Genomic DNA, 19622 nt, shown 5'->3' on the forward strand with positions numbered 1-19622 from the left:
GCTGCCATGGCAGGTGGCTGTCCCCATACCCAGGAATGCTGCCATCTGATTTCAAACCTCATCTTCCTTGCTTGTGAGATGTATTTCTTTCACAAACTTCTCTGGTAAGAGCGTCCTCTGGGAGGCACCTAGCTGATGTATCCAGGGTTAGATCCTTTTAGGGGCACCCTTATTCGAACAACCAAACCACATGCAGGGACCAACCCTGCTCTGTCACCGTCACCGTTCTCAGCCTTGGCTCAAAGGCGAAGCCAACCCATGGCGCTATCCTGACAGGCGGTAGTGTCCCCAGCAGAACAGGTACAAGCCAGAATGGGCTGTCCCATCACCAGAGTCAAGAGGCAAGCTTCCATTTTACAGCCAAGGCTGTCCTAAAACTCAGACCAGGCTGGCCTTGAACTCAGAGATCCTCCTGCCTCTGCCACTGCACCCTGCTGCAGCCGGCTCTCTATGAGTTCTGTAGAAGAACTGGGTCCTCACCTGACCATTGGCAGCGGCGTCTCCTCAGCCCTCGGCCCAGTTACATACATGACTTCTGCCCTGCTTTATTTTTTCCTCTGACCAGAGACATAACAGCCTCCCAGGGTTCACAGCGGGAAACACCTGGCACACTCAGGCATCCGATAGAGGTCATGGTTACCACCTCCAGCACCCAGGCAGGAACAAAGGGCCCCAGTGTTGGATGGGTGAGCAGTCTAGCAGTGCCTGGGACGAATCGGCCCGGGGTCAGGCTAGGCTTTGATGTTTGGGGTACTGGCAAGGTCACTTGGGCTAGTGTCTTACCACCCCTAACAGGTCCCTGTCTGTCACACATTCCTACCGAGAAGGTTCCAAAAATTCCATGCATTCCAGTGCACTGCCTTTATCTGTGGCCTTCCATTTTACAGAGAACGCAGAACAGCAGAAGGAGCTCACCTGACCCTCCTGCCCTGCATCCTTGTGCCCCATACCCCACCTTAGGAAGATGCAGATACCAGGACTCAAATTAGAGCTACTACTCACTGAGGGCGGCTTACATGCCAACCCTCTACTGCACACTCCACCCAAGGCCTTTGAAGCAAGAATTTCAATTAAAACCTCAGCGCTTTATACCGGGTGTTGAACTTAGGTCTCCCCACCCCACCCCCGTGCTAGGCAAGCTCTCAATGATCACATTTTGTTTAGAGCCCACATAAGTTCTTAGGGCTGGCCTTGAACTCACACTGCAGCCCACGATAGCTTTAAACACGTGATCTCCCTGCCTCGGCAGAGTAGCTGGGGTTGCAGGCCTGAACTACCATGCCTGGGTGCAGTCCCATTCATGCTGATAGGAAAACTGAGGCCCTGGCAAACTGACTTGCATAAAATGCCTCAAAACCAGAACAAAAGCCAGGAGAGGGGGTGAAGACATCACCCGCTACCTAGGTCAGCTGACGTGAGAGGTCATGTGATATGCCCAAGGTCACACGGCGTCTGTAAAGGCAAAGCCAGAAACAGGATTCATCTTGCCTTTGATCTTAGATCTGCACCCTTTGCTCTCAGGGTCAGAGTCGCCTGTCAGAGGCCTCTCCTGCTTTCCCTCTCCTTATGCTTTGATGACCACTGTCCATATCAGGATGCCGTGGGATGGTTGTCTCTGACCCCATGGCACTATCCTATGCCATAAAACAGAGGCACCAAGGCTCACGCCTGTTACCACAGTACACAGAGGCAGGCACGCAGGCAGGACGGAAATAGACCGATCATTGGATGGTTAAGGGTGCTTGCAGCCTTTGCAGAGGATGAGTTCAGTTCCCAGCATCCACACAAGGTGTCTCACAACCGCCTGTAACTCCAGCTCCAAGGGCTCTAACACAGTCTTCTGAGGGCACACACTAAGATCACACTCACATGCGCATAAAGATAAATTAAAATCTTTACAGAAAGAGAGAAGGGAGGGAGAGAACTGAGCCCTGGCGTGGGTGAAGAGCCCAACGAACCCCAGAGTCTGGGGTCTTAGCAGCCGAGGACACAGTGTCCCGGTGACCTTGAAGGGCCCAGGAGGACAATACCAGAGTCATAGGAGACAGGAACCCAAGAGGGCTTCCTGGACAAGGTGTCAGCCCTACCTTGACGAATTTTAAGAGGACAGACATAAATATGTAAATAGAAATACGGACACAAGTCAATGGAAGGCAAATAGAAGCTGTGGCCCAAAAGGAAAGGAGGAGGGGGAGGAGGGGGAGGAAGAGGGAGAGGAGGAGGAGGAGGAAGGGGTCATCATTAGGTGCCATCCAGGTGGCCCTGATCAGAGATGGCTCAGGATGGGCAGAACCAGTGTGTCCCAGTCCTAGGTTCCAGGATCCAGTCACCCCAGCCCTTAGCCCTTAGAGTGGTCACAAATGGCTCTGCCAGGATACAGAGAAGAATCAACCTGGTCCCCGCACCTACACCTATCCTAACCTTTCTTTTTTTGAGACAGAGTTTCTCTGTATAGCCCTGGTTGTCCTGTAACTCACTTTGTAGACCAGGCTGGCCTTGAACTCTGAAATTTGCCTGCCTCTGCCTCCCGAGTGCTGTGATTAAAGGCGTGCACCACCACGCCCAGCTGTCCTAACCTTTCTTCTGCACATTTAGTACTCAGATCTCCTCACCCCAGAGTCTAAGCCCCCTGTACCCGAATTAAGGCTTCCTCTCCCCAGATATTTGCATGAAGAAACTTTTAACCTTCAATGGCCAGGCCTATCTCTGACCACCCCAGAGACAACGTCCGTCCCCCAAGGCAAATTTGTTTCCCCAGTTTCTGCTTGCCACCACGGTTGTGTCCCCTGTTTCTCCAGTCAGCACCCCTCCCTCTGCATGGACCTGCTCACCCCATAGATCAGCTTCCAGCAAAGATCCCTCCCCTCCTAACACAGTGTGAGTCTCAGCAGAACCCACACCAACCTCACTGGCTCCCAGGCCTCCAGCAGGAACCTGCCTATGCTCAGTCCTGACCGGGTCACCCCTCACTCTAGTGGCAGCATGGTTCTGACACTTCCCTGGGAGCCAAGGTCTCCAGTGGCTTCCACATGCATTTTCACATCCTGGGCTGCCTGCCAGGCCTTATCAAAGCTCGACCCAACTGCGTCATCCCAGGGTCTCTGGTACAATTTTCTCTCCCATCTTGGAAGCCCCTCTGGATCTTCTCCTGGCAAGTTTCATGTTAGAGCAATTGGCATGTGGAACTTGGATACCTCCTGCGCCCCCCCTTCCCTGATCTTTTGTGATGGAGAGCCAGGGTAGTGAAAGGAATACAAGCAGGGCCATTTGCTAGTCAGCCCTCAGCTGAAATCCCTGCCTGGCCATTGGGGGAACTGGGAGAGACCCCTCCTTTCTAATCTGTGCCTCCTTACCTAGGAACTAGATCTAGGTTGTTGGGGTCAAGAGTGGGTACACAGAACAGGGGTGTGGCATATGGGAACCCTTTGGCCTCCTCCTAAGCCCATATCACTAAGTCCCCTGACCTCTTGGCTCTCGCTCTTCCTGTCCAGTCTGCAGGCCCCTTTATAGGTCTCCCCACTTTTTTTTTGCAGGCTCCTATATTTCTGCCTGCTTAGAGTATTCTTCTATTTGAAAAAAAAATTAATATTTATTAAGTTTTTTTGAAATCTTGTTTTTCTGATGTTTTGTTCATTATTTTGTTTTGTTTTGTTTTCATTTGTTTTTGAGACAGCATCTATTTACATAGCCCTGGTTATCTTGGGATTCACTATGTGGAGCAGGCTGGCCCTGAAATCACCAGATCTGGCTGCCTCTGCCTCCCATGTGCCTTTGAGACTGGATCTTCTGTTGTCCAGGGTGGCCTCCATATAGAGCCCAGGATGACCCTGGATTTCCTATCCCTCTACCTCCACCTCCACAGTGCTGGAGCTTCAGGGGTCCCACATCACCACACCTGATTTATGAAGTGCTGGGGATGGAGCCCAAGGCTTTATGCATGCCATGAGAGTGTTCTGCCGACTGAACCACATGGCCAGGCTTCAGTGGTATCTTTCAAAATGTCAGGATGGACTCAACCTGTCCCTTACTCCTGTCATAGCCTGTCCCTGCCCTGCCTACTTCCTAAGAGCTGAGCTGAGTGACCCCATGACCCCACTCAGTGGTCACAACTTAGCAGAGTCTTTAGTTCTGATGGCCCCGAAGTCCATCCCTTCTCTCTGTCCCCAACCTGCAGTGACCCCCAGGATCCATTGCCAGGCAAGGTGACTTTCTTTCCTTTTTTTCTTTTTTTAATAAAAGACTTATTTGGGGGCTGGTGAGATGGCTCAGCAGGTAAGAGCACCCGACTGCTCTTCCAAAGGTCCTTAGTTCAAATCCTAGCAACCACATGGTGGCTCACAACCATCCGTAACAAGATCTGACTCCCTCTTCTGGAGTGTCCTAAGACAGCTACAGTGTACTTACATATAATAAATAAATAAATCTTTTTTTTAAAAAAGACTTATTTATTCTATGTATGTGAGCACATTATCTCTCTCTTCAGACACACTAGAAGAGGGCATCAGATCCCATTACAGATGGTTGTGAGCCACCATGTGGTTGCTGGGAATTGAACTCAGGACCTCTGGAAGAGCAGTCGGGTGCTCTTAGCTGCTGAGCACGCGAGCACACGCGCACACCATGAAGCCCTGGTCATGTTGTGCCTGCTGGCCTTCCACAGGTCTGCCAGACCTCTGAGAGCAGAGTGCTTTTTGGTCTCCACTGTATCCTCAGCTTCAGGCACGTGTTGGCCAGTGATACAAACAGATCAGAGATGGCTCTGTCATCTAGGCAATGTGTTCAAGTTCATCTTTATATATCAGAGCATCCTGGGCTACATGTGATCCTGCATCAAAATTAACCAAAAAAAAAAAAATGATGAAGGAACAAGGGATGTCCACGGGAACCCTCAGTATAGGAAAAGCAGTCCTCCCTGTGGTCTCCCTGCCTCTCGCCAGCTTGGAGATGACACAGATCACCCGCCTAACGGGCACAGGGCAGCAAAGCGTCCATGGAATGGAGGAGACCTGTAGCCAAATAAAGCCAGGGAGATGCAGGGGATTTCTGTATTTCAGAAGACAAAGGTGGGAAGCTAGAATCTTCCAAGACAGACACCAGAATGACCCCAAAGTTTGGAGGACCCGATGATGATTGCCTGGATTCAATAGTCAGAGGCAGGAGACTGGACAGGAAGAAGCCTCATGCCAGAAACCTGGGGTCAGAGAAGACAGAGTGAGCCCCTTAGACAGTTCCCAGCTGAGTTATGGGCAGGCAGAATCCTAAGTGGGGGCCTCTGAGAGTCCCCACTGCTCTGCCAAAGATCTGCATGCGGACACTTAAAACACAATCCTTTTGTGTATTTGAGAAAGCCCAGGCTAGCCCCTGACTCTCTATGTAGCTAAGGATGACCTTGAACTCCTGATCCTCTCACCTCTGTCTCCCAAGCTCTGGGATTCCTGGAGCATGCCACCACACTGGTTTATACAGAGGTAGGGGTGTTCCACACCAAGCCACATCTCCATTGAGCCATTTCTTTGAGATGAGCTGCCCCCTGGGTCTGCCCCTTTGGTCCTACATATAAATAACCCATACAGTAGGTTACAGGGCAAGGCCTCTGGTCAGTGGCCAGTGTCCCCTTAACTGCCGGGTTCCCTATGTCTCACCCCACGCCATTTTCCCTTTCAAGAAAAAGATGGAGGGGCAGCATGGGACCTCTGCCCCTACCAATCACAGTCTTGTGGGTGTTGGCTTGAAAGGGGAGATGGAGGGGGTAGTGGGGTGTTCACAAACAAGCTTCAATGGGGCAGCTTCAACAGTGCACAGAGGGCAGCTAGAGAGCTTCTGGGAGCTTGTTCTGCCTTCTCACAGGAGAGCCATGGGCCCAATAGTCCTTCTAGAAGCATCTGAGAAAACCAAGAGAGGCGTGGGCGTGTCTGCTCTGGATGTTGGTATTGTTACGAACCTTAGCCATTTATTTATTTATTTATTTATTTATTTATTTATTTTGCAAAAAGTCTCCTTATTGACTTAATCTTATTTTTCTTTGAGACAGGGTCTTGCTATGTAACCCAGGCTGACCTCAGCCTCAGCCTCAGCCTCAGCCTCAGCCTCAGCCACAGCCTCAGCCTCAGCCTCAGCCTCAGCCTCAGCCTCAGCCTCAGCCTCAGCCTCAGCCTCAGCCTCAGCCACAGCCTCAGCCTCAGCCTCAGCCTCAGCCTCAGCCTCAGCCTCATCCCCGTCGGGCTCTGGGGGTTCTGGGATGGTAGGTGTGTGTCCCACACCCTGACCCTGTCCTTCAAGCTTACTTGGCAGAACTAGGTTGGGGGTTACCTGGGGTTCTACTCTGATCTAGGAAAATCCAGTCTGCAGGAAGTCACAGTCGGCTGGGGAGCAAGCTCTTCCGGGTATTCCTGACCCCAGAACACTGCGTTGCCTAAGGATCAGGTCCAGAGTGCTTTCCGCCCCTGGTCTGGCACCGCTGAGCTGAGGCGGGAGTGGCTTCTAGGCTGCGATGCCGACCATCACCAGAAGGTGCCGCTATCCAACATTCCATCCTCCGGCCCCGGGGTGAAGTTTTTAATGAGACCCTGAAGCCTCCCCCAAGGACCACAGGCCTCAAACACATTTGCAAGTGCATTTTAGTGACCAGTGAGGTATTCTCACATTAGGGAAGCGAAGACGCATTAATTGTAATGTTTCTTTATAACCACCGCTTGATCTTTAACCGACCACCGCGTGTCAGGGACTTAAAGGACTTAAAAGATTCAAAATAACTCCGTGGGTAGGAGAGAGAAACACACATAGGACTAATTAGCATGTGAGGCAGGTCGTGATGGCGTCCATATAACGGAAGCATCAACATAAACTCCTAATGAGATCATGAAGAAGATAGATGGGTTGCATCTGGAGGCTTGAAGCTTAAGGAGAGACAGATTAATAATATCTGCCCTCAGAAGTGCTCAGGGTCCTCACCTGTGCAGCTCAGAGAAGAGAGGAGAGGAGCAGGTGACAGGAACCAGATGAGCAGGGCTTGCAGGAGAAGAATGTCTCCCAGAAATTAATAATAGGATTCAAAAAGACACGTATGAAGCCGGGCGTGGTGGTGCATGCCTTTAATCCCAGCTCTCGGGAGGCAGAGGCAGGCGGATTTCTGAGTTCAAGACCAGCCTGGTCTACAAAGTGAGTTCCAGGACAGCCAGGGCTATACTGAGAAACCCTGTCTCGAAAAACCTAAATCCCCCCCCCCAAAAAAAAGCAAAACAAAAACAAAACAAAAAAAAAGACATGTAGAGGCTGGGGGAGCCAGTGGTTAGAGCGCTTGCTTAGCGTGCATGGAGACCCAGGTTTAGTCCCTAGCACCACAGAAAGCCCACCTGGTGGTGCACACTCAGGAGGTGGAGGCAAGAGGATCAGTTCAAGGTCATCTTCGGGTACTTAGTGAGTTTGAGGCCAGCCTGGGGTGTGTTAGACCCTGTCTGCCCCTGTGTACATATAGCAGTCAGGTGCAGGGGAGAGAAACTTAAGGGGGTTAAAGGCATTCTGAGACAGGACGAGCCTGTATAATAGTGGGAGGCAGGGGCTGACACTGCGGGATCAACTTAAAAATTACATTTCCCTGCATTCAGGTGGCAGAGGCAGGTGGATCTCCGTGAGTCCAAGACTAGTCAGGACCACACAGTTAAACCGTGTCGCAAAACAACGTCATTATCATTGTGTGTCCAGGAAGGGGTGTGTACGCGTGCACAGAGGTCAGCATGCTCTCTCTCCTGCTATGTATTGAACTCAGACCCTCAGGTTTCCATGGCAGCTGCCTTTAACCCGCTAAGTGCCCCCCCCCCCATGACCTGGGAGGAGGTAGAAAGTAAAGAGAAGTCGCCGATGGAGACAGAGAGATGGGGACACAGAACGCGTAGGGAAGAGGCTTCTGGCTTCTTCAGGCCTCCAGTTTCAGGCCTGGCTTGTCAGCGTCTTCTGCTGGGCCCGTTTGTCTGGCAAGGAGCATGTCTGCGGGAGAGGCTGACACACAGACAGTGACAGTGGCCTCCTAACTGGCGTCTGGCTGGTAGGATTCTGTCATGAGGATTTGTGGGCACCAGAGCTGGCCTCTCAGTGTCCCTGTGAGAGGCCTCTGTGTATGAACTAAGTCAGCTGTGTCCCTGTCTTACACACTCTGGTAAGGAAGAATTAGCCCTGAGGCTCCTCTCCATGAAGCCAGGATGTCCTGCTGGGCTGGGGAGCCCACAGAGAGCCATAGCTTCCTCACCCCAGCCTCTGCTTTCACAGGCCTTGGAAGTTAACCTCACATGCACTGTAACTGTTAATGAGACCAGGGATCCTTCCCATGCTTGCGTGGCTGCAGCTCCTGTTCATGGAAGAACAGATTCCTTGGCACTGTTGGGGTGGGGACTCTTCCTCCTAAATGTTATGGGCCCATTATCAACATCAGATGCTCCTGGCTAACAGGGAGTACCTGGGACACTGGCCTCAAGAGCTCCCATTGCTGGGTGTGTGTTCAGTGGGTGTGTGGGTGGTGGGTATGTGCACAGTGGGTGGGTGCACAGTGTGTGGTTGTGTGCACAGTGAGTATGTGCACAGTGGGTGTGTGCAGAGTGAGTGTGTGCACAGTGTGTGGATGGATGGTGAGAGTGTGCACAGTAGGTATGTGCATGTGGTTGTGTGCACATTGGGTGTGTGGGGTGTGTGAGGTCAGAGAACAGCTTTCAGGAGTTAAGCTTAGTGATGAGTGCTTTACCCAATGAGCCAGCACTTGGGAGGCAGAGGCAGGTGGATCTCTGAGTTCGAGGCCAACCTGGTCTACAGAGTGAGTTCCAGGACAGCCAGGGCTATACAGAGGGAACTTGTCTCAAACAAACTAAAAAGGGGACTTGAAGTTAAGAGAGAGGCTTTCACCTGCTTAGGTGTTTCAACCCAACCCTCTGGCTTTTATTTTGACACGGGTCTCCTGTATCCTAAATTTGTTATGCTGATAACCTTGAACCTGGACCCTGCCTCCACCCTCACATGCGGAGACCACAGTTGTGAGCCAACATGGCCACCTTGTTTCAGCTGTGGCTTCCCCATAGAAGAGTCCAGGTTGCTTCCATTTAAGGGCTTCTCTTCCTTGTTAAAAGTGGAAATATACTGACCCTTGTAAGTCATTTACATATGTGGGCACATGCCTCTGCCCCAATCATTTACAAACCTTTGCCCCTAGTGTCTGTTTTCCCAAGTGACATTTTCTGTAGTGTTCTGTAAAATTCCATTACCTAGTCACCCCTAGTGAAGATCAAACATGCATAATTAGAGTACAGAAGGCCACTCCCCTCTCACCTTCACCCTCTGCTCGGGCAAGCAGACTCCTAAGAAGATATCTTGCTTTCCTTCTCATTGTCAGTGTGGCTCAAGGGTGTTGGGGAGGGGGGAGGGGCTGGGGGGAAGGCTAGACCATAGCCCTTACCTCTAGGTTGGTCTATCTGCCTGGCAGAAAGTGATGGCTCCTGGTGCTCATGGGACAATCATAAGCTTGCTGGGAGCACAGGGCACAGCACTCCCTCAGGGCCTGTATCCTCAGCATCTGTGTGACCTGCAGGAAGGTCAGACAGGGAAGGTGCTAGGCGGGTGGGAGAGAGCCCTCCTCAGCTCGGACAGCCCCACCTTCTTTGAGTTGTGGCAAAAACTCCAAAAGGCCCTTGGGGGCTTGGAAGGAGAGCTGAAGGTGGCACCTGTCATCATCCTAACATTTGGGAGGCTAGGCTAGCCTTGGCTGCTTCATGAGTCCTGGGCCAGCCTTGGCTACATCAGACTGCTTCAAAAACAATAAAGCGAGAAGAGGAGAGGGAGTAGGGGAGAGAAAGGAAGGGGTCAGGCTAGGTAGATGGCTCCATGCTTCCACAGAGCATAGGGGCGGAGTTTAATTCCCCAGAATCCATGTTAGACATATCAACAGCCAAGTGATTGGTGGTACATGCCTTTAATCCCAGCCCTCCGGAGACAAAGGCAGAGGCGGGCGGATCTCTGTGAGTTCAAAGCCAGCCTGGTCTACAGCTTGAGTTCCAGGACAGCCAGGGCTACACTGAGAAACCCTGACACGGCACCCCTGGCCTCCACATGCATGCACCGTACACTCAGGGAAAGAAGGGCTTCTTGGGAAGGGAGTTGGGACTGTGGCAGTCACCTAAGGAAAAGCAGAGAGCTCAGAGCAGGAAACAGGAGGTACTTGGAGTGGGGTTCAGGAGCGCCAGCGCTGCGGCCACACAGTACCTGTTCACCATGCCTCACTGTCTCTCCGCACCTTAAGCTGATCACCTTCATCAGTCTGATTGTCTAAGACCCATTAAACCAGCTCCATGACCACAGAGGAAATCAGCAGACTAAGGCGACAGAGAAGGAGCCCAGAGAAGCAGGGCCTGCCTCCATCCTCTCTTCCCCTCAATGTGTGGCCTTGCCCAAGGCGCACACCGCAGTGGGCCACTGCGGCCTCCTTTGGAGAACAGTTAGCATACCTGCCCTGTTCAGGGGAGGAATGAGGTCATGCCTGGGCCAAGGTCTGAGCTCTGGAGACAATGAATGTATTCTTGCGAGCGGTAACAATAATAATAATTAGCAGCAACTGTAACCACTGGGAGCTGCACTGGGGCCCCTTGGTGGGATGACAATGGAAGGTTTGGGTTGTTTTTTTTTTTTTAAATCTCTAGGAGGGGGAGCTTTTTGGCCCCAAATTGATCTCTGGGCTTTGTGTAGTTGATAGTGTAGGAGGCCTGTGGGATGTTTCATCCCTCTCCAGTCCCATTTGATGAATGGCCTCCATGCCTGTGTTTATCCCCAGTGGTCTTCAAGTTCCCTCTTTCTTTCTTCTTTTGTTCTTTTTGTTTTTATTTTTTTTTCGGGTGGGGGGGATGTCCCGTAGCCCAGGATAGCCTAAAACTCGCTATGCAGGCAAGGTTGCTCCAGACTTCCTGACCCTCCTGCCTCCAGCTACGGGGTGCTGGGATTACCGACCACCTCCTCACTGGAGTTGAGGAGTCAGGATTTCTCAGACCTCCACCTGCAGATGCTAGCCTGCATCCCGTCCACTCAAAGAGACAGCAGCGACCTGGCTCCTGGAGATCCTGGACCTTTGGACCACAAACTAGCCTGAAATTGTGGCCGTTGAGTTCCTTTCACCTATACCTGTTAGTGGGCTGATTGACAGGCTGTGTCGTGTGTGTGTGTGTGTGTGTGTGTGTGTGTGTGTGTGTGTGTGTGTGAAGCCCCCAGGGGTGATTCCAGTGCAACCTAGCCAAGTCCTTCTTGAAAGTGGGCTCATTAGGTCTCCAGCCTTCAACTATGGGTCATCCAGTGATTGTTGTCAGGATAACTAACACAGTGTGAAAGGTTGTTTGACTAAAGCAGATAGCGGACTCTGCAAACTGACTGAAAAGCTCCTGGGGGTGGGGGATGGGGAGATATAGCTGAGGGGGGAGGGGATGTGGCTAAGCTTGTCTGGCTGTATGTGTTGGCACCTCCAGCACCTTGTGAACTTGGGTGACAGCCCTGAAATCCCAGCACTGGGCAGTTGAAGCAGGGTGGTCAGGAGTCCAAGGTCCTTCCCAGCCTGTGATTGGATGTAAATTCAACACTCGGGTTCCCAGGAGGGTCAGGTTCTCCTTCAGCACAGTGTCAGGCTAAGACTGGAGCTCAGAAAAGGTGGGGCCTTCGTGCTGATTTGAATGAGATGGCTCCTACAGGTCTTGGGGACAGATGAATACTCACTTGATCCCCAGTTGGCAATCTTTGTAAAGAAAGAAAGAGGGCTGGTGAGATGGCTCAGCAGGTAAGAGCACCCGACTGCTCTTCTGAAGATCCAGAGTTCAAATCCCAGCAACCACATGGTGGCTCACAACCATCCGTAACGAGATCTGACTCCCTCTTCTGGAGTGTCTGAAGACAGCTACAGTGTAATTACATATAATAAATAATAAATAAATCTTTAAAAAAAAAAAAAGAAAGAAAGAAAGAAATGAATCCTTGGATTGGCCATGCCCAGGAATCAAGACACATTATAGTAAAAATGTAGAACAAGAAACAAAGATCTAGGTGCTCCCATAACACGCACAAAAGGGAGAGACTGATAAAATAATGCAAAGTGGCATCGTCCATGATGTCGGAGACGAGGTCTCTCGGAGGTCTTTGGATGGAGGGAACAACGGGCGGGGTTTCCTGAGAAATGCTTCCAGTCTCTTGTTCTTTAATCTTAGAGAAGGTGCTTAACCATGGAACAGTGAGGTCAAGGAAGAGGACACCATGAGCTGCCAAAACTGCCAGTCTACTCCGAGAAGTCTAAGTGTGACAAGACACAGTGTGAACACTTGAATCAGTTGTATCAACCTCCCTAATGCTGCGACCCTTGAATACAGTGGTGTGGTGCTGTGGTGACCCCCACCCCCAAGCATAAGATTATTTTCATTGCTATTGTGTAACTGCACTTTTGCTACTGTCTTTAAAAAAAAAAAAGATTTATTATACTTAAGTATGCTGTAGCTGTCTTCAGACACACCAGAAGAGAGCATCAGATATCATTATGAGTGGCCATGAGCCACCATGTGGGTGCTGGGATTTGAACTCAGAACCTTCGGAAGAGCAGTCAGTGCTCTTATCCACTGAGCCATCTCTTTAGCCCCCTGTTGTGAGTCTTTTTTGTTTGGTTGGTTTTTTCGAGACAGGGTTTCTCCGTGTAGCCGTGGCTGTCCTGGAAGTCACTTTGTAGACCAGGCTGGCCTCAAACTAAGAAATCTGCCTGCCTCTGCCTCCCGAGTGCTGGGATTAAAGGCGTGTGCCACCACTGCCTGGTAAGAATTGCTGATTTAAAGGCTGGTACTTCAGAGCCAGGCTCTCCAGATGAACTCAGCTTCCAGGGCAGCAAGGGGGTGTACGCTAAGGGAGATTCTGACTGACTTCTCAAGAGAGGGAATCGGGGAATCCAAACAGGCAGTGTTTCCCAGCACTCAGAAGGCTGAGGCAGGAAGGCAAGTGTCTGAGGCCAGCCTGGGTGACCTGTCAAGCTGCTGTCACAAAAATAAAAACTAAAACAGATAAATGTATCCCTGCACATTGCATATATAGGATTCAAAGTTAAGGACAACCAAGCCCTGAGAGATGGCTCAGTGGTTATGAACACTGGCTACGCTTCTAGGGTACCTTCGTTCAAGTCCCAGTACCTATATGATGCCTGATAACTTTCTCTAACTCTGGTCCTAGGGAATGCAATGCCCTCTTCTGGCCTCCTTGGGTACCAGGTACACACGTGATGCACATACATATATGCAGGCAAAACATATACATAAAAGAAATATATATATATGTATATATATATATATATTTTTAATTTAAGGGTGACTGAAAGACAATATGAACTGGAAAACAAACTCGAGCTGGGGATGAAGGTCTGTTGGTAAAGCTGACCCAGCATGCACAAAGCCTTCCGTCTATCCCCAGTACAAACCAAGCTTGGTGATGCATGCCTCTCGCCCCAGGATTTGGGGAATGGAGGTAGGAAGTCAGAGTTATCCTTGGCTACTGTAGAGAGAATATCTTATGTCTGTATGGATATAGCACCTGTCAGTAATACATCTGATGACCTATGGCTTAAGCAGGTGGAACATCCGGGAAGCAGAAAGAATTCTGGGGTAGAACCAGGCTCGAGAGATTCACCCAGGAACATGTGACAAGACGGACATATGGTACCTGAGCACAGGTAACCAGCCACGTGGCAGAATGTAGGTTAAAATAAGTGGGTTTAGTAATGATGCAGTAAGGAGAAGAGCCCAGCTCTGTGACCAAAGGATGTGTTAATATATTTTGAGTCTGAGTCTTATTTCTGGGAGCATGGGACTGGGAGGAGAACCAGATCTAACTACTATAGGCTACATATCCAGTTTAGGGCTAGCCTGGGTTACACAATACCCTGTCTCACAGCAAAACAAATGGGAAAGAAAATATCAGAGAAAAATGAACCACTCTCACAAGAAAGCAGAAAAAGCACAGAAAAGGAAAAAAAAAAGCACAGAAATTGTAAAATAAGATGACAGGAGGGGTCTAAAAATACTATTTAATAATATATTCTGTCTCTGTAACACACAAATAAATATAAAATTATAAAATTTTTAATTAAAAGCTATTAATCTCAGGGGACTCAGAGGTAGCTGGGAGGAATTGAAGCACCTGCTAGCCTGAGTTCAATTCCTGGACGGCTCATAAGAGATGGAGGGCGTGGTGGCGCACGCCTTTAATCCCAGCACTCAGGATGCAGAGGCAGGCGGATCTCTGAGTTGGAGGCTAGCCTGGTCTACAGAGTGAGTTTCAGGACAGCCTGGGCTACACAGAGAGTCCCTGTCTCAGAAACAGACTGTGATGCACATCTGCAACCCCGACACCCCTACAGCAAGATGAATTCGAGGCAGAATTGATATGTGCACAGGTTGGGCAACTTGGGTCTATGGTATGAGATATCCCACCTCAGCACGGTGGCAGGTGAGAACCAACTCCCAAAAGAAGTTGACCTCTGACCTCCACAGAAAGCTATGTGAGTACCCACATTTACACTTAGATCTCAATCTCTCTCTCTCTCTCTCTCTCTCTCTCTCTCTCTCTCTCTCTCTCTCTCACACACACACACACACACACACACACACACACACACACACACACAATTTTTAACAAGAAAAAAATGTTAACATTAAAATCCTGAGATGAATTGAACATCCGTAGCCACCTGGAAACCTAAGCATCTATGGGAAACCTCCAGGACCCCACAGACTTGCTTATCTCTTAGACAGCCTGTCTGGGGGACATGCTTACATGGGGAAGGCTCACTTAAAATTAATGTCACCTGCAAGGTATTGGGGGAGCCATCACCTTAGACTTCTGTTCAAAGACTAAACCTCGATAAGGTTGCTGCCACGTGTTCAAATCCTCCTTCCCACAGCCTCACCTCAGCCTGCCTTCCTTGCCAGCCTCCCAACCCGCCACCCTGCCTCTGCCTAACCCTTACCCAGACCTTTGCTGCTGAACCCAGAACTTGTCAGGGGCTCAAGGCTGGTTCCAGGGATCATACATATGCCTATTTAGTTGTTGGGCCGTTGTTGCTGTTTGGGGGTGGTTTGGTTTGGTTTGGTTTGGTTTGGTTTGGTTTGGTTTGGTTTGGTTTGATTTGGTTGTTTTTGCGACAGGGTCTCCATGTAACCCAGGATGGTCTAGAATTCACTATGTAGATCAGGGTGGTCTCCAACTCACAGGGATTCCCCCTGCCTCTGTCTCTGCCTCTCACATGCTGAGGTTAAAGAGGATTGCCATCACTCCTGCAGAATCTAGGGTTTGTTTTTTTTATGTGAATTCCAAGGGTTGCACCCTGGTGAGCAGGCTGCACCCCAAGCTGCTTAGCTTGCCCATATCGATCCCCCCAGTCCATTGGGGTTAACTAAGTAACTGTCACGCCCAGCCATCCCTTTTAACTCAGTGACTGATCTTGCCTTCCAGAAAACCTAGTCCCACTCCTGTTCTGTGCATAGAGTTTCCCGGGTGAAGCATGCCCACCTACTTGCACTTTTCTATCTGCTGTCTTTGTAAGAGAGTTGTTACCGCTGAGCCCATGCAGCCCAAGGCGTTCACTACATGGTGCTTGATTGACAGAAAATGTGTCCTTGTGGGTAGCCAGTGCTCTCAATGGCTGAGCCATCTCTCCAGGCCCAGAGACGCTTTCATCCTCTGGTCATTCCTCAGGAGCCTCAACAGGAAAGTACCTGTCACCCATTACGTGATGGCTGAAAAATCAACGGTAAAGAATTGCCTGTTTGAGAAACCACAGGAATGTTCTCTTGCCTCAAGAATGCTCTCTGCTGCTGTGCCTGTGGCTCCCGTGTTAGAGTTTGTCTAGCATGCTGGGTTCTATCCCTGTGTGTTGTAAGAGTGAGCGGGGTGGGCCATGCAGTAAGGTGGAAAGTCAGAAATTCAAGGCCATCCTCAGCTGCATAGTGAGTTTGAGGCTAGCCTGGGCTACACTAGAATTTGTCTAAACAAGGGGGAGGGATTTCCGCATGTAAGAAGAGGAGGTGGTGCTCGCTTCGGCAGCACATATACTAAAATTGGAACGATACAGAGAAGATTAGCATGGCCCCTGCGCAAGGATGACACGCAAATTCGTGAAGCGTTCCATATTTTCTACAATTTAAAACAATACTTCTTATTCTTTTCTCAAAATCCTTTTAAAAGCTATAGGAAGTGAAAAAAAAGATGACATCTCCATTTTTAATCTATCGAAATGTAGTGACAACTGATGTTTTGCAAAATATGAAAATTCATCAAGACTGATTTAATTGCAGCAAGAACATTTCAAAGGACAATACTGAGGCATATTGGCATTGGGAAAAAGAATTGCATTTGGTTTGTGTGTCTGTACTAGCTCTTTAAAATATGTGTAGAAAAAAAAAACCCTGGTAATCATGATTATTAAAATAGCAAATGTTTGCTTGAAATTTCAATCAAAATTATAGTTATCTCCCATGAGTTTAAGTAAAACTCTTGTTTTTAGATAAAAAAAAAAAAAAAAAAGAAGGGGCTGGTGAGATGGCTCAGTGGGTAAGAGCACCCGACTGCTCTTCCGAAGGTCCAGAGTTCAAATCCCAGCAACCACATGGTGGCTCACAACCATCCGCAACGAGATCTGGCGCCCTCTTCTGGAGTGTCTGAAGACAGCTACAGTGTACTTACATATAATAAATAAATCTTAAAAAAAAAAAAAAAAAAGAAGAGGAGGTGCCCTCTCCGATGGAGGTGCTGTGTCTGCTTCAGGGTTCCACGGAGTCTAGACTGCCCTTTAAGTCATAGTGTAGACCAGGCTAGCCTCAGCCTCCTGAGTGCTGGGATTAAAAGATTTCACCCTTGCCGGGCGTGGTGGCGCACGCCTTTAATCCCAGCACTCGGGAGGCAGAGGCAGGAGGATTTCTGAGTTCGAGGCCAGCCTGGTCTACAAAGTGAGTTCCAGGACAGCCAGGGCTATACAGAGAAACCCTGTCTCAAAAAACCAAAAAAAAAAAAAAAAAAAAAAAAAAAGATTGCACCCTTTTAATTTTACAAATGAGGAGACTGAGGCCCAGAAAGAGGACGTGGCTCAGTCTGCCAAAGAGAGAAGATTCAATAATGAAGAAGAGCCTCAGCCGCAGCAGCTGGGGCAGGGGTGGGCAGAGGCGGGTCAGTTAGGGGCAGGGCCAGAGAGGGTCAGGAGGTGACAGCCCTCTCTGTGCTGTGGGCATGGCATCGGCTTGTAATACTGACCTCTCTGAGATGTGGGGGGCTGTCCCAGGCTGGACCAGCACAAACATAGAGTCCCCTGTCCTCTGGTCCAGGCCAAGCGCCACCTCTACTTGCCTGCGGCCACACTGCAGAGAGAGGCCTCCCATCCCTTGGCTCAGGGAAAGTCTACAACAATGCATTCAAACCGAAAACATCTCTGTCTTTCTCCCCAGAACAATGGCCGTTAACAAGCGTGGAACTGGAGCAGAGAGAAGTGAACTCCAGAGGCTGAGAGGCTAGGGGAGGGTGCAGAGGGAAGGGACAGGGGTGCTGGGGGGAGTTTTGTCTTCACCTTCAGCACCACCCTTTCCCCAGAGGCATATTCCCAGGAAAACGGCTGGATTCTACCCCTCACCCTCCCTTGGGCAGAACCCAAGCCTGCAGAGGGCTGGCACCCCCAAGCCTCACTCTGGACCCTTGCCACCCACCGGGAAGTTAGTGACTTCAATAAGCCAATCTTTAAAACAGCTCTCATGACACCCCCAGTAGGGCAGCAGCTCCCATGACATCCCCGGCAGGGCAGCCCTGTTCCAAGATGCCCTGACGGTACCGCTGGAAGTGAATAAGACCTCAAAGGTGACCTGGAGGCCAGCGCACAGATCCCTACTTCCCTTACCATGGGAACCCCACAAGCTTAGCCTCTTTTTTTCTGTTTGTTTTTTTTTTTAGGGGGGTAGTTGAGACAGCGAGTCCTTGTCACGAGCAGGAGATGACGCATTTTTCGGCAGCCACAAGCCACTTTTGATGGGTCCACCCCATCGGGGAGCAACGGAAACCTCTCGTCTGTCCCACCCAGCACGGCTTTTGTCTGCATCACATATTTATCTTATTTGGAAGATTTTTGTGGGTTTTCCCGTCTTTCTCCAGTGCATACTGCCCCGAGGGGGACGCAGGCCTTGGAGGGACGAAGGGGAGGGTAAGAGGCGTTCTTAGTTCTCTATGCCTGGTGGTTACAGCACATTTAGGGTGGGGGAGAAATCTTTTTACCCCTGCACCCTCCGTGCCCCACAAAGACACTGGAGACCAGGACATATCCCAGGCCTGTCTCTTCTGGGTCTCTCCTCAGGACTTGCTCTGCGGTCTGTTTTGGTTTGTGACGGTTCACAGGTACTCCAGGCTGGCCTTGAGCTCACTGCGTAGTGGTAGATGCCCTTGAACTTCTGATCCCCCCCCCCCCCCGTTTCTCTGCTTCCCATGAGCTCTGCCCCATTCCTGCCTTAATTCTCCCACCCTCCTTTTCAAAGATAGGGTCACATATAACTCAGGCTAGCTCTCTCTGTCTCTATATAGCTAAAGCTGGCCTTGAACTCCCCCCACCCCAAGCATTTATATTTATTTATTTTTAGTTTTGCACATTTTTTGCCTTCTTTTTTTTTTTTTTTTTTTTTTTTTCGGTTTTTCGAGACAGGGTTTCTCTGTGTAGCCTTGGCTGTCCTGGAACTCACTCTGTAGACCAGGCTGGCCTCGAACTCAGAAATCTGCCTGCCTCTGCCTCCCGAGTGCTGGGATTAAAGGCGTGCGCCACCACGCCCGGCTTGCCTTCTTTTTTTTAATTAGGTATTTTATTTATTTACATTTCAAATGTTCTCCCCTTTCCTGGTTTCCCTACCGAAAACCCCCTATCCCTTCCCCTACTACCCCTGCTCACCAACCCACACACTCCCACTTCCCTGTCCTGGCATTTCCCTATACTGGGGCATCGAGCCTTCACAGGACCAAGGGCCTCTCCTCCCATTGATGCCCAATAAGGCCATCCTCTGCTACATATGTAGCTGGAGCCATGGGTCCCTCCATGTGTTTTCTTTGGTTGGTGGTTTAGTCCAGGGAGCTCTGGGGGTACTGGAATATGAACTCATATTGTTGTTCCTCCGGTGGGACCCTCCTCAGCTCCTTGAGTCCTTTCTCTAGCTCCTCCATTGGGGATCCTGTGCTCAGGCCTTGAACTGTCTCCACCTCCCACGTGCTGAGAGCCAGGAAGCAAAAGCTCCCCGATTATTTTCCCCTAAGAGTTACTTCCTTTACGTCCGTGTGGGGTGCACCTGACTGAATTTATATGCACCACAGAAATGCAGGTGCCCAGCAAAGCTAGGAAGAGGGCGCCAGATAACCCGGAGCTGAAATTACATGTGAGGGAGGGTAAGCCACCTGGTGCAGGTGTTGGGAGCAGAGTCCAGGCTCTCTATATGAGCAGCAAGCTCTCTTAACCACGGAGCCACGTCTCCATCCCATCTCCTCATAGTTCTGACCATGGGAATGTTCTTCCTTGGGTTGAGGCTAAACTGGCTGCTTTCTGGCTTGTCCACATTACTCTCAGCTAG

At 50.1% G+C, this 19622-nt stretch overlaps 1 non-coding gene across 1 annotated transcript; it reads left to right on the forward strand.

The window, feature by feature from the left end:
- Window positions 1-16067: 16067 nt before the first annotated feature.
- Window positions 16068-16174, forward strand: LOC115029809 (U6 spliceosomal RNA). The gene has a single exon (XR_003835367.1). It is a non-coding gene; the product is annotated as a U6 spliceosomal RNA (small nuclear RNA).
- Window positions 16175-19622: the final 3448 nt, after the last annotated feature.

The sequence above is a fragment of the Mus caroli genome, unplaced genomic scaffold, assembly GCF_978045245.1.
Source record: "Mus caroli unplaced genomic scaffold, Mus_caroli_1 scaffold_18, whole genome shotgun sequence".
NCBI classification, from domain to species: domain Eukaryota; kingdom Metazoa; phylum Chordata; class Mammalia; order Rodentia; family Muridae; genus Mus; species Mus caroli.